General features: G+C 41.9%; 1 protein-coding gene across 9 annotated transcripts in view; it reads left to right on the forward strand.

Annotated features, from left to right (window-relative positions):
- Elmo1 (engulfment and cell motility 1) overlaps positions 1-15,373 on the forward strand; it is a 539,516-nt gene that overhangs the window by 124,670 nt on the left and 399,473 nt on the right. The gene's annotated exons all lie outside the window — the stretch shown is intronic.

The following is a 15,373-nucleotide window of genomic DNA, read 5'->3' on the forward strand; positions in this document are numbered from 1 at the left end:
GTCCCTGAAGCCCTATCATCAGCAGAGAGGAAAGCCTGTGTGGGAGTCAGTGACAGCAATGGAGAGCCAACTTCCTGTCCCGATTTCCAACTCAGGTTTCTTTTTCCTGAGTTCCACCCTTGCCAGAGGACCTGCAGAGGCCAGTCAGCCCTGCCCCTGACTGAAACCACAGGGTTCTGATCTTTGTGACTGACAGGTCAAGAACCTTCTCAAAGATAGGCATTTCAAATTGAGCAAGCCCAAGCCCAGGCTGGTTATAAACTTCCTCGCTCAGCAAGGTTCTTCTGTAAGAGTCAGGATTCTTTTGATAAGGAGTCACTCTGTGCTCTGTTCACACCTCCAGAGTTGGCCAGTTTCTCGAGGCCTAGTTCTTAGCATATGTGAGTGAAGAGAAAGGCTGCTGGACCCCGCCTTGCTCTGATCAGCCCTCGCGGGTTTCCTAAACTCTAGGCATTTTTCCCCTTGGCCTCTTCTTCCTTTCTGACACCCCAGCCTGGGGTGTCTTCTGCAAAGCATAATATGCTGCTGACTTCTTTGCTTGCTTTGTGACCAAACCAGACATTTGCTAACAGTGCTTATAGAGGCCATGTTAGCTGCTTGCATATTTGTTTGTAGCCTTTGTCAAGTACGGGACTCTTGTATACAGGCTGCTTGTCTCAGGCTCATTGCTCATATCTGGAGTGGCCAGAATGAAATGGCCATTCTAGGAGGATAAAGACACACATAGGTACATTCAATACAAGAAACATGGCAGGTTCCTGGTGTGTGTCAGGCACCCTACCAAGCTTTGGGTGTAGTTCCACAGTTCCAGCCTTCCTCATTCTCAACAGGTAGACCCTCACCCACATCCCTTGATTGAAATGACAGTAAGTGCCACAGAGGAAATAAAGTCTTCAGGAAGTGACGTTTACGTGAAGGTCTACAGAAAACAGAGGGTAGAGATACAGACAGGAGTGAAATGGCTCAGATTAGTAGCTGGAGGTGAACTCTCAGAACCTGAGAGGCCATGGTAAGACTATTGCCCTGCATTTGAGGCCAGCCTGATCTACATAGTGAGATCCTGTCTCAGAAAATGGAGCCAAACTCAATCAAATAATAAAACCACACAAACAAAACAGGCCCAGAGTTTTTATTTGCAAAGATCAGGCAGAAAGAGCCAAGGCTGAGGTGGGCTAATTATGGCTGGACAGTTTTGCATAAACCACAACTGTTTAGGCCTTTTAAGGGTGTTTTTAAGATTTTTAGCTTTATTCTAAAGCTGTAAAAAAGCCCTGAGGTAATTTTAAGCTGGATTTGACCACAAATGTTTGGGCTATTATTACTTTGATTGATTATGTTGGAAGCCTAAGTCAGTCTATGGTAGAAACTATGAGAAAAACCAGTTCATTGTGGATAGGAAAAGAATTCAAGGTTGGCTTGAAACACACACAGAGATGGACACAAATGCTGGCTTCTGTTCTTGAATCCAAGGAGAAAAAGGGCCCAGATGGCACCTTTGAAATATCTGCTTTCATCAGGGTGTGGTGGCCCATGCTTTTAATCCCAGTACTCAGGAGGCAGAGGCAGGTGGATCTTTGAGTTTGAAGTAGGCCTGGTCTACATGGAGAGCTCCAGACTAGCTAGGGCTACATAGTGACACCCTGCTTTTTTTTTTTAAAAAAAAAGGAAGGAATATCTGCCTTCATAAAGCTCACTGTTCATCACCTCTTTGACAACTTATTAATTAAAAAAATTTTTTTTGGTGAATTATTTTCTTATTTATTTATTTTAATTTATTTAGTCTTATTTTTTAATGGTGTTTTGTCTGTATGTATGTCTGTGTGAGGGTGTTGGATGCTGGACTTACAGACAGGTGTGACCTGCCATGTGAGTCCTGGGAATTGAATCCGGGTCCTCTGTAACAGCAGTCTGTGCTTTTAACTGCTGAGCCATCTCTCCAGCCCCTTACTAATGTTTAGAGGAACACTTTGTTCTTGAATCAAAGTATGCTTTATTCATTTCAAATGATGTCTTCTTAATGAATGTGACATTTTCATAGCCAGATGAAATGTCAGTATTTACTTACCTAACACATCTCTTCAACTTACTGTTTAGAATTTACTTTGGATACAGGTGTTCCTAATTTCAAATACATATTTTCCAACTTATATTAGGAAAAAAATGGAAAAAATGCAATATCTCCCCATAGATCAATGTGCAGAATATAGGAAGGAGGAATTTTTCCCTTAGATTTGACAGCCCAGTGTGTGCTGGATTGAGCAAGATAATTAAGACACAGTGTTTGTCCCCATTGGAAGTTTCTGTCTGGAGATAGATTAGTTGGTATCACCTGATGATTGAAAGGCCGTGTGTTTGAAGAGATTATTATGGATATAATTTGAGTTATGTAGGTTTATAATTGAATCATTGTAATTCCGTGTCTTACTGAACATGGTCGTGTGGGATGTAATGCTTCTACTCCAGTTCACTGCAGAGCTATAGTTCACACATCCTGAAACACAACTGTCTTAGTTAGTTTTCTCTTGCTGTGTCGAAAGACCATGCCTAAAACAGCGTATAGAGAAGAAGAGTTTATTTGGGGCTCACAGTTTCAGAGGATGAGTTCATGACCATCATGACAGGGAACATGACAGCCAGTGGGCAAGCATTGGACTGGAGTGGTAGCTGAGAGCTTACATCTCATCCACAGTCACCAGGCAGAAAGAGAGAGAATGAGAGGGATAGAGGAAGGGAGGTGAGGATGGCATGCTAACTGGGAATGGCATGGGCTTTTGAAACTTCAAAGCCTACCCTCAGTGACACATTTCCTCCAATAAGGCCACACCTCTTAATCCTTCCCAAACAGTTCCACCAACTGGGGACCCAGCATTCAAATGTAGGAGCCCATGGGGACCATTCTCATTTAGATGACCGAAATAAGTGAACAATGCAGTAGTTTTTTTTTTTTTTTTTTTTGTCATTCTTTATCTTTTTTTAGGCTAACAAAGCTATGATGTTCTTATGCAGGACATTTCCATCTTCTAAAGCAGTAGCTCTCAGACTTAAAGACAGAACTAGAGATTTACTTCCAACAGCCCATAGTGAAGACTCTGCAGTTCTACCTAGACCTAGGACAGTGCTATGCCCTGGTGGATGGGAATGTAGACTGTGAATCCGAGGATACAGACGATACAAGAGACTTAGCAGCTTATATGAATACTGAAGTTTCCAGAAAGGAAGACATTGACCCTGACTTAAAGTATTAATGACACCCTTCCCCCACTCCACTTACTATTTTTCATTAAATGAAGGGAAAAATCACATGTGACCCATTTTCCAACAACCATGGAACGTTTGGACACAACTGTTTATTGGAGTCAGCTACTAAGAATGGAGGTTGGAGACGCCACAGGAAAAGCAGTTGGAAAACAGTCCTCTTGTAAGCTGTTTGCAACATGTGAACCATAAGCCAAGAATTAGCCTGTCACCCCCAGCCCAAACCCTACATTTTGAATTTCTTAATTGGAAATCCCAAAGATTGTTAGTATTAATATTTACTTTAAGAGTGTATTGGATTTTTTTTCCCCCAGCTCAATAGTTGAACATCAAAGGCAGAGGTTCAATCCAGGGTGAGATGCTAGTTACAGAACATGTGTCTGTACTTGGTTCTGGAGAGGTGATTGCAGTGGAATAGAACTGCTACTGTCAGGCTCCCTCTACCCATTCTGAATCCATCGAGCATGACATAAAAATCTCAGTCTCTCTCTCTTCCCCCTCTCTCTTTCTCTCTCCCTCTCTCTTCCTCCCTCCTTCGCTCCCTCCCTCCCCTACCTCCCCCTCCCTGCGATTGTCCTGACTATGCAGCCTTGGCACTGGTCGTCAGCCAGCCAATGCCTTTGCTGTCAGTGACACCCCACCTATATTCTGGTGCCTTAGCTCTTAGTGACTCAAACTAAATTGGCAGTAAACATTCTGAAGTCTCTAAAAACATTTTTTTGGGTGGTTTGGGAACTTTGTAATTACAGTTTGAGAGTTGGATAGAAGCTCTCATTTTAAATTACTCAGTGTTTTTCCTTCGGTGAGGACTTGGAAATGCATAAACTTCAAGATGAAGAAAAAAGACAGCCTAAGTTGAATCACATAAATGAGAGGGGGTGTGAGCAAGAAGGGCAGTGATGCCATCAGCATTACTCAGATAGCAGTGGGTTTTATGACATGTCATTTAAGTTTACCACTGACTCGTGGATATGGGCTATAACAGGATGATTACATAGATGGAAGCCTTGTTTGCCTGGGCTCCGAGGCTTGTGTTTGGTAAGATATGGCTGCTCCTAGAGTTACAGGCAAAGATAAATGCCAGAGGTCATGATGATTCCATGTTCTCCAGTTCGGCTATTAAACCAATGAATAGATCGACTCACTTGCAGAAACATTTAACTATGTAGCGTTCAGATGCAAAAGGAAGGACACGTGGACTTCTTCCAAAGATAGAGTTCCTTACTGGCTTCCTCCAAAGACAGGTTTCTTCCTGACTGCAAATCACCCTGGAGACACCAGCCCACCCTTTCCAAACCCGAACAGGCAAAAGCGGGACACATAGACTCATTATCAAAGTGCTCAGTTCCATGCACGCCCCGTGTCACTTATCGTATGTTCAGAAGCCAGGGTCTTTTTGCAGAGCTTCTACGCACACCCCTGCTTGTGTTTCTCTGCTTCAGACAGAAGGTGTGTTTTTAAGTCGCTGTTCAATTTTCTTCCTCAGTGTGGGGATGGAAGCCCAGTCGTACGTTCGCATGTGTGCTTACGAGTGCTTTTGTTTTGTTTGTGTGTGTGTGTGTGTGTGTGTGTGTGTGTAGAGGGAATTAAAAATTCAGGCAACATTAATTATTTTGTTGCCTAAAATGACCCTTTTTGTCTTTTTTTTTTTTTGGTGTGTATTATTTCTACCTTGCTTTATATTTTTAAAGCATTTGCTAGAACGTGTCAAAGGGAATTTATGATTACTAATGGTTGTGTTTAACAGTTGGAAAACCATTTCATTATTCTCTGTTCTCCAAGATTAAAACCAAAGCTAGATGCTCTCAACTTGTGCTAGGCCAGCGTCTAGATCTCTGCTCAGAAGAAAATGGATGGAAGAACAGATGTTGGCTACTGTCGTAAACCAGTGACCGGAGGTCATGGGGAAGAGACAGGATGGACGAGAACATAAGGGGGGAAAGGGGAGGAAGGAAGGTAGAGTGAGGTCAGGAGGCTGTGGGCAGAGCAGAGGAAGGGGATTTATGTCTATACCATGAAAAGCAGTGTGCCTGCAGCATTATAGAGGTGGTGTATGGGCCTGTAGGTTGCTATTCTTTTCACCATGCTCAGTTAAGGTATAATAATTATTGTATAATGTCCTTTTCTTTCCTGATTTCCATTGTTCTAGTTGCTGTCCAAAAAAAAAAAAAAAAAAAACAAAAAAAAACAAAAACAAACAAAAAAAAAAAAACAGCAAAAACCAAACAACCTACAAAAACAAAAAACAAAAACAACAACAAAAAACCCCAAACCAAAACAACAACAACAACAACAAAAAACCCAACCCTAAGCAAATAAAAACTCATTCCTGATGGCAGTGATTGGTGACAGTGATTGGTCGCAGTGATGACTGGTTATGCTCACTAAAGTTTCTGGTCAGGAATTCGGGTGTGACAAAGCAGAGTCAATGGCTTTTCGTCATTTGGTGCCTGGGGCCACAGCTTGGAAGACATATGCTGGAATTGTTTAGAAGTGCCTTTACTCATGCCTAAGCCCTAGGCTATGGTGACTCAAAAGACTGGCCTCAGAGGGGATGGTAAACTGAGGTCTCATCTCCCCACCACCCCGTATCATTTTATATGGCCTGGGCTTCTTCCTAGCATGGGGGTAGTGTTCTCAGGGGCAGCTATATTAGACAGAGGCTGTTTGCAGAGAGTAAACCAGCAGCTTTGTGGCTTCTTGTGGCATAGCCTCAGAGATTGGTCACTGTTACTGTTTTCTGTTGGTCCAGGCACTCACGACCTGCCCAGATTCAAGGGGAAGAGCTAGACTATTCTTGCCCGTGGAAGTCGTAGTAAAGAACCTAGAGGCTTGCTGAAAAACTTCCTACCATCCTTGACATTTCTGTCAGGGAAAAGTTATCAGGCAGGCATCTTCTTTCCAGAGGTTATCCAAGAAGAACCTGGCTTCTACTCTTGATAGATTTCAACTGCTTAAGCAGAGAGGAAGAAGAATGAAGGGAAACAGTAGAAGAAAGCATATGTCATAAAAATGTATGGCAGCATTGAACCGCATTTCCACAGATAACAGACACATAAGAAAAGATCCTTGGGTCTGGGGTGATGGCTCAGCAGTTAAGAGCACTTGCTGCTCTTGCAGAGGAGCTGGGTTTGATTCCTAGCACCCACATGAAGGTTCACAACCACCTGTAACTCCAATTCCGGGGGATCTGATGCCTTTTTCTGGCCTCCTTGGACACCAGGCATACATGTGACACACAGATATACATCCAGGCAAAACACTCCTATGGATATACATACAAACATACATACATAAATAAATAAATGCCTTCTACTGGCCTCTTTGAGCACCAGGCATACATGTAGGCAAAAACACTCGTATGAATATAAATAACTGGAAACATTTGAAAAAGAAAAGGTTCCTGCTGCTCTTTAACCCCGGAGGAGGGAGAACGGCAGGTCATGAGCTCTCAGCAGCATTTATAGGCACTTTGATTGGAATACAGATCTGGGGGTGTTATCTTGGGTGCTTTCCTCTTTGTCTTCATTTCAATAACTGCTTTTCACTGTTAAACTTGGTGTTCTGACAAACAGGAGGAGCTCTGGTGGCCTTGGGCCAGTTTGGGAGACTTTCCATTCTCTGGATGTGACAGAGGTCAGGGTAACTTTGATTACCAAATGTGATAAAATGCGCCCTGCACTTTTACAGAGATGGGGGAGGAAGTGAACTTTAGAAGTTCATTTGTTTGTGTCAGATTTGGGGGAGCACACCTTTAGTCCAGAATTGGGAAGCAGAAGCAGGCAGGTATCTGTGAGTTCAAGACAGCCTGATCTACAAGGAAGTTCCAGGCCAGCCAGGGTCATACAGTGAAATACTGTCTTTAAAAGGTAATGTTTTTGTTTTCAGTCTTACCCCCAATTTTCTATTTCATTGAGTGATACATGGAGAGAGATAACTTCCTGTTCAACTGTTTTATTTTATTTGTGTGCTGTGCGGTGCGAGTGTGTGTGTGTAATTTATGTGTGTCTATAAGCACACTCATCCCATGGCACTCATGTGGAGGCCAGAAGACAATTTTTGGGATTCTGTTTGCTCTCTCCACTGTGGGAATGGGAGGTAGAATTCAGGTTATCAGGCCCAAGTACTGAGCCATCTCTCCAGTTCCCTATTTTTTTTCTTTCACTGTATTTCTTCTCTTTTCCCATTCTCTGCTTCTCTAGCACATTCTTTGTCTTCTGAGTCTCCTTGTACTCCATTTGCCTTTCCTTTCTCTGTGACCCACTTCCTGTTTCACCCCCTTCCCGTTCTTCCCACTGTCTGCTGCATTGGATTACCAGCTGAATATATAAAACAATTCCTTTTCCTGCTCTCTGTCCAACGGATGCTGCTGCTGCTGCTTCTTCATCCTTCTTCGTCCTCCCTTTTTTTGAGTGTGCTTGGGATAGAACTTATAGCCTAGCGTGGGCTTAACATGTGCTTGCTACTGAGCTAGATCCCCAAGCCTCTTCCCTTTAAAAGGGACCATTTGTTTATTTATTTATTTACATGTATGGGGGTGTGCACCATACACAGAGATCATGTAAGAGTCAGAAGACAACATGGGCAGATGCGTTCTCTCCTTCTGTCTCGTGAGTCTGGGGATCAAACCCAAGTCTTCAGGCTTCAGGAAGTTCCAGAAGACCCGTCTAGCCATCACACTTGCCCTTCTTCCTTCCTTTGCATATTCAAAGCACAACAGTTAGGCTCATATTTTCTCATGCTAAACAGAAATGACTCATGACTTTGCTCCTTTAAACAACTCATATATAGCCTTTTTCAGGATCTTCAGCCCTTAAGCAAACAGATATGAAATCTCACGATATTTCTGAAACGTTTAAGCAGTTTGGAAACATTAAAGCAGAACAAACCTAAAATTAAAAATCCTACTTATCAAATTATCAGGACAAAACTGGCATTTTGGTACATACATTGAAATGTTTGATGTAAAGGGTATATTTGTATGTGTAAAGTACACTTTAAACACATGTTCATAGATTACATTTTAATGTACTATTTAATAGGCATTTTAACATGCTGGTTAATATACAGAGACGATTTCGTTAGATAAGGAAGATGAAATGAAGCGACACTGGCAATGTAGTGTAGTATGTTCCACAGTGAGTCATGTGTCCTATTGTCAAACTTTGTGAAGACTGAAAGTACCCAGTTCAGTCTAACTGACACCTGATTTCGACTCCCAACTCTGAGCTGTACCACTCTTTTGCTTTGTTCTTTCTCTCTACTTTTGAAAAACAACGCTCAAGCATTCAGATTATAAAGTGTTTTGGTAATTCCTTAATTCTACTTATAAACTATAGTCGCAAGTTGAATGTTAACTCCAAGAAATTGTACCACCCAGGATCATTTGTAGTCTCTATTTACTGGCAAGGCCTTAGGGGGTGGGCACTTTATGCGTTATTATGTTTAAGGATTTAGAAGTCCTAGGACTTCGGGGGTTTTAGGCCATACAGGTACAAGGTATCAAAATTAGAACTGAAGGCAGAACCCTCAGTATTTCCAAACAAATAAGGAACCATAGGATTTTATTAATAGGATCTTATAAGATACTGCTTTGAGCTGTTTAAGCACAAGTAAAATAATCCGCTGAAGCTCCCCAAACAGACTAAATATTAATGCTAGACAGCGGCCCTGTGAAGGCAGGTGTTCTTATGGGCAATGATCTGGTCACATTGATTTAAGCTCCTTTAGTAGGAAGCATTTCATTTCCCCCTCCCTGATGCATGGATTTACACTTCCTACAAGTGTGTACTTGATTGGAAGATCTCTTTTATTTTAAGTCAGGCATTCATTCACTCAAACAAAACAGTCCAAATCAGTTACCTTCAGTTCCTGACACCTTTGGCTACTGTGAGATAGATTTGGATGTTTGGAACTTGTTAGCTGGGGGTCTTGCCAGATGTCCAGTAAAGGTGAAAACCTAGCTGCACTACATTGTAAGTGTTGGGTAGTTTTTTGTTTTTTGGGTTTTTTTTTGGTCAGGTTTCATTTATGTGTTTTAAAGAATGAGAGCTATGACTGGAAGTTAGTTACACATATTTGAAAGGAAAATATGGACATGGTGGCATATCCTGTACTCTCAGCAGTGACGAGGCTGAGGTAAAAGATTGAAGAGTTCAAGCGTAGCCTGTGTGTGTGTGTGTGTGTGTGTGTGTGTGTGTGTGTGTGTGTGTGTGTGTGTGTGTGTAGACTCTTGAGGGTAGGAGAGGGAGGGAGGGAGAGAGACAGAGGTAGACCCATTCCTTGATTTCCAAGCATCTGGAGGACTCAGGTGAGTGGCTATAAATGGTTACCATAAACAGTAGCCAATTGATGTGTGGTTTGCAAATTCTAAGATGGCTCCAAGACTCCCAGCCCCTGTTGTTAAAGGCCGCGTGTGATGCTCACGCCTTGAGTGTGAAATGGGGCCGACAAGCAGAAGGGGTTATCACTACTGTGACCATGCTGCATGACACACGAAGTTACGCTGGTGTAATTAAGGCCCGCAGTCAGTTGGCTGTGGATTAATCAGAAGGGAGATGATCCTGTGGGCCTGGAGAAGAGAGAAGCATGAGAGACACGCTGTTACAGACTCTGAGGAGGAGCACACTGCCTGTCGTAGACAGGGCAACAGCAGCAGAAGGCAAGATCTGCAGTCCAGAGAGTTGAGTCTAAGCTGAGAGTGCTCCCTGGCTAAGAGCTAGGAGCTGGGAAATGGGCCTTAGGGACTTTTTTCTGTACAGGCAGAGACAGTGAATTCTAATGTGGATTCAGGTTCCACATAAGGATCAGCTCCTTGCTACCTCACGTGTTGGTTTCAGCCCCAGAGTCCCTGAGTGGAGGATCCCTCTCAGGCAGGCTTGTCTTCTGACCAAAAGAAACTGAGATTCACAATAATTTTATTAGGCAGTCTTATAAAACTGGGACACCAAGGAGGGAATGCAGAGTTCCTCCACCCTGAGCCAGATACAGAACCCAAAGGCAAATTGCATGCAGAATATTGGTATATTATAATGATCAGCTGTATTGCTAGTTATTGAATTTTTATGTTAATAAGAAGGTCTAACTACTCCTGTTGATTACCTCAATAAAACATGCATTTACAAGCCCATCAGCACACACTGGTGCTAATGCAATACTTCTTTGTCTATTTTTGGTTCTGGGGCACCATCTGAGATTCTTTTCTTTTTTCCCATTTCAGAATAAAATGGGTTCCATTATTTGAAAACCACTGTCTGGATAACAGGCACTTTGTAAAAAGAGTACATTTGTGGTGTTGTACGAATGTAGTTGTTGGCAGAGGAAAGAGAAGCAGGCTTGTATGAGACTAACTTAGAGTCAGCACATTGTTTTAAAATATATGTTTATCTTTAATTGTTTTCTCATTACATACAGAGTATAGCTATAAGAAGCCCGGCCACCAGTGTTGATTCAGACAGGAGTTTTGTATGAGTAATAGTGGTTTTCTTAAGGGTTGAAGTTACTTAAAAGGTAGTTTGAAACTTTGATTGGGCTCCAGTATTTTCAAAAGCATTCTCTCTTTTTCATATACTTTAAAATTATTCTCTTGTATGTCTTTCACAAATTTGAAAGTTTTAATTTTTCATATAGGTCATTAATCTAGTCTGACACTCTGTATTATGTGTGTCCATGAATGAGGCTGAGATTTACTTTCAACCTTTGGATGGAGACAACCAGTCATGCTAGCATCGTTTATGGGGATACTTATTGTCCATCTTCTCCTGTACTTGTTTGCCTTGTCTGTGGTACAGCATGCTAGGTTTTTGTGACTCAGGGGTCCCTAGGTCTCTCTATTTTGTTCTATGACCATACAACTTTGCTTGCTTGCAACTTAGTATCAAGACTTTATTTCTAGGGGATGGAATCTGCTTCTGATCCCTCCTCACTGCCCCCCCCCCTTATCTCTTTCTCCTCTTGGTTTTCTTCCTCCTTCTCATAGCAGATCAAGTTGTCTAGTCTTTTACTCTATCATATACATTTTAACAGATGCTTGCCAAACCCCATTAGTATTTTGGTTAAAAACAGAATTTAATTTATGGCTTAGCTTTTTGAGAAATTGCTTTCTTGAGGTTATTGACTGTATTGCCCATGATGGCAACATACATTGCCATGTAGTAGAGCACTGATTCATAAATATTTATCATTTTCCCCATAAAGGTCTTGCGTATATTGCTTAGCTAGCTTATACTTTTGTATCCTTCAGGAATGGTACCTCTCTTAGCTGTTTGCGTACCATTTGTTGGGTGTTTTCTTTTAAGCTTAAGTTCTGCAAATCTAGAGATGTATTTATGAATTCACTCCCCCTTTGTATAGTTTAACAAAGTCAAGTATCAGAGAGATGAGGGAACTGACTGGGTTTGTGGGGATAATTGCAGTCCACCCTGGATCTTTACTCAGTTTGATCTAACTCTTCCTGTTTTGCTGACATCTTTTCCTTTCAGTTGGCCAGTGTTTCTCTGATTCTTGCTACTTCACTTAGCAGGACCTTTTTTATAGTAAGAAACTCAAATCTCATTCCAGATCTTCCATGAATAAGGCATTTAATTTACTAAATAGATGTCCTTAATAACAATTAGCTAATTCATTTGGGCAGACACATTTACGGCAAAGAGTAAGTCTACCAAATCAATGTTTTCTCTGGCTATTACCTTTCGTTGAGTTCTTAATGAAAACACCAGTCCTAATTGAATTAACTTTTAAAAATTTTACTCATTGCATTACTAACACTCAGATACATGTAGGGTCAAGGCCCCCTAAGCAACATCAGTGTGCAGCTCTAGAGAAAAGGAGAAGCTCTCACACAGGGTGCTGAATTATACATGAATTTGTAATGCTTTTATGGCTCTTTAATTGACATATAATCATTTTTCTTATTTGTAGTAAAAATGTTATATTTTGTTATATTTTGATTTTGTAGCAATCATTCTTTTTATGGCTGAGTAGTATTATGTATATACATATTTATATCACATTTTCTTTATCTGCTCATCCCTTGATGGACCTAGATGAGTGATATCATGGCTGTTGTGAACTGTGCTGCCCTCAGCATGAGAGTGTAGATGTCTCTTAAACATACCAGCTTCATTTCCTTTGGATATGTACTCAGGAGTGAAATTGCAAGGACATACGATAGTTTACTTCTAGCATTATGAGAAGTTTCCAAACAGTTTTCTTATATTTTTGGTTGTGAGCCTAGCCTTTAACGGCTGAGCCATCTCTCCAGCCCCCAAACAGTTTTCTGTAATGTCTGCTTTAATATTACACCTCCACCAATAGTGTCGAAGTTCCCTTTGATTCACAGTCTCCTCAGCATTTGCCAGTTTTTGTCTTTTTGAAAATAGTCATTGGAGAAACTGGACATGCTGGCACATACCTTTAATCCCAGCACTTGGGAGGCAGAGGCAGGAGGATTTTTGTGAGTTCCAGGAGCGCCAGAGCTACAGAGGACAGCCAGCCCTGTCTTAAAAAACAATAGCCATTAGCCATTGGGATTGCTGAGTTAGTCTGTGAACTGCTAAAATACCTCTTTAGGTTCTCATTTCACTCTGCCTGTAGCAGCAGAAAGAGGAACATGGAGGAAGGGAGGCCGGAGTGGGGCCTCAGGGAAAACCTGCTCTCTGATGTGGGTTCCTGGGCTGGTCAGTTCTAGCTATGAGTCCATATCCTGTTCTCCTGAATCCTCTCTCTGGCCTCCTCTTACATAAGGGCACTTCCTTTAGGGATGGAACAGGTGATTTTCTGGGACTGGATCTAGACAGAGTTTGAGCCTCAAAGTCCAGAAGTAGTAGATGTCTGTGTAACTTAATCTAACAGCATGGAGGGGTATGGCTTGTTTATACCTGGACTCACTGTAGAAACATACTTCAATGGTGGGACATGAGCTCAGTTTTCAGCGACATCTGTGCCTGATAAAATAAGTATTAACCGGATAACTGAAGGTCATGACTTAGGGAAGGGTTTGAGACTTAAGTTGTTGAGAGAGAGAAAGATTATTATTCCTGTCTTTGAAGTTCTAAGTGGCCTATTAGTTTTAGTTCTTATATTTATTTTGCCTCTTCCTCTGGGTTCTGCCATTTCTAAAACATTCATTCCATTCATTGAGAAAGCATATACTGAGTATATTTTAGGCATCAGTGATGAGCTAGACACAGAAGATGCCCACTGTTGTTAAGCACATGCCCCTCTGGGCATGGAAAGAGACCAGTAGTTTTTAGAAGATGAACAAAGTATTCATTTTTATCTAGAGTTGGCATAGAAGAGTCATCTGGGTAGAGTGTGGTGTGTGTTTCTATTTTAGTTTATTCTGAGAGTATGGCTGTGCAAGATAGATTTAAGGCTGTGTAAGATAGATTTAAGAATGGACACAAAATTGGAGTTGGCTAGCTTCAAGTTTATAATAAAGCAAATATAAATGAATAAAGGATACAGATGGGTGCACCTGGTCTTGAAAGTTGGGGATTTACAGCTCTTAGTTCTCTAACCACACATGTCTCAGGAGACATTCTTACAGCCTGACGAAGGCAGGAGTTCTGCTCTCAGGATGTGTGCTACCTGTGGCTAAGTCCTGGGCTCTGGGTTTGTGTTCTGTTTATGCCAATGCTAGAGTATCTAATATTCCCCTGGAAGGCCCTGCCTCTTCATCCTGGCCATGATTGTTATAAAGCACAAGGGATTGTGTCTTTAAAAAGAATGAAAGGGAGACAGGTGGTAGCACTGTAGAGTTCAGAACAGACAGTGCTGACGCCCTGAAGCATGAAAGAACTTGGTGTCCTAGAGATTAAAAGGGAACAGGACATTGGGCTGGTGTGGGTGGGTTGTCAGGTATTAGTGGAAATACTGGCTAGAGACACACTGGGCTGAGTCTTCTAAAACCATGGTAGGAATCCGTAAGTGTTTTGGAGGGCCATCATTTTAACCTCTTGTCCAGGAACTTGAAAGAGATGAACATTCCAACTGTATGGAAAAAGTCAGCTTTACATTCATTACTCCATCCGGAAGGCCCTCCTCAGTAAACCATAATCATATATGCAGCAGCTGGGCCTTTGGAACCAGCAGGAATCAAAGCTATTTGCTCCTCTTAGTATAGGAATCTTAAAGTATCATTTATGACTACTGTACTTTATTAGAAATGATGGTAGCTCTGAGACCATGAGTGCAGAGGTCAGTAACTGAAGCCAATGAACTCAATCCATGCTGTTACCCATTTTGGCATGTTAAGATTCCTGGAGCACAAGGTGCACCTTTCATTGGTGTTTCTCTCTTGCCATAGACACTTTCTGGCCCACAATGCATAGAATACTGTCTGGTTCTTTACAGAAGATGTTTTCCCACCCCTGCATTGAGAACATAGAGCGTGTACCACTTGGATACAATTTAAAAACATTCAAATAGCCATCTGACTTGTTTGCAAGCTTACATGTTTTATTTTACACACTCAAAAACATTGTTCAGACATGGGATCCATAGACTTCAGCTTCCTGAGACATCTAAGACCAAGAAAGGAAAAGAAAAAGAATCCTGGCACATGGTTTCTTAGGCAGGACATCAAATGAATGGTCTGACCTGTGTTCGGTTCGTTTGCCTAAGATTTATGACCTCCCCAATGGCAGCTCCTCCATTTCTTCAGGACCTGTCACCAAGCTACATCTTTTCTATGCGTATAACTGAGTCATTGTACATTTAGTGTGTCAATCTGAGGGCTGACTTAAACACAATAATATGCTGTACAGTGTGATTGTGACTATCTTCATGTAGCACTGAGAGATGTTATACAAGAGGGTGTGCAGAGGTAGGATACAAACACTGCCATATTTAACATAAGGGACTTGAGCCTCGCAGGCCACGTATCTGAAAGACCGCCCACATCATCCCACATTTTGCCTCATGCTAATTCTACCTAGGCAGTTCCTCAATTGAGGTTCCTTCTTCTCAGGTGACTTCAGGTTGTGTCAAATAGACAATAAAAACTAACCATCAGGGTTCTGGGGGGATGGTTGAGCAGTTAGGAGCCCTGGCTGCTCTTCAAGATGATCTGGGTTCCAGGGGATCCCATACCCTTTTCTGGCCTTTGTGTGCAGGC

This window comes from Peromyscus maniculatus, chromosome 5, assembly GCF_049852395.1.
Source record: "Peromyscus maniculatus bairdii isolate BWxNUB_F1_BW_parent chromosome 5, HU_Pman_BW_mat_3.1, whole genome shotgun sequence".
In the NCBI taxonomy this organism is placed as follows: domain Eukaryota; kingdom Metazoa; phylum Chordata; class Mammalia; order Rodentia; family Cricetidae; genus Peromyscus; species Peromyscus maniculatus.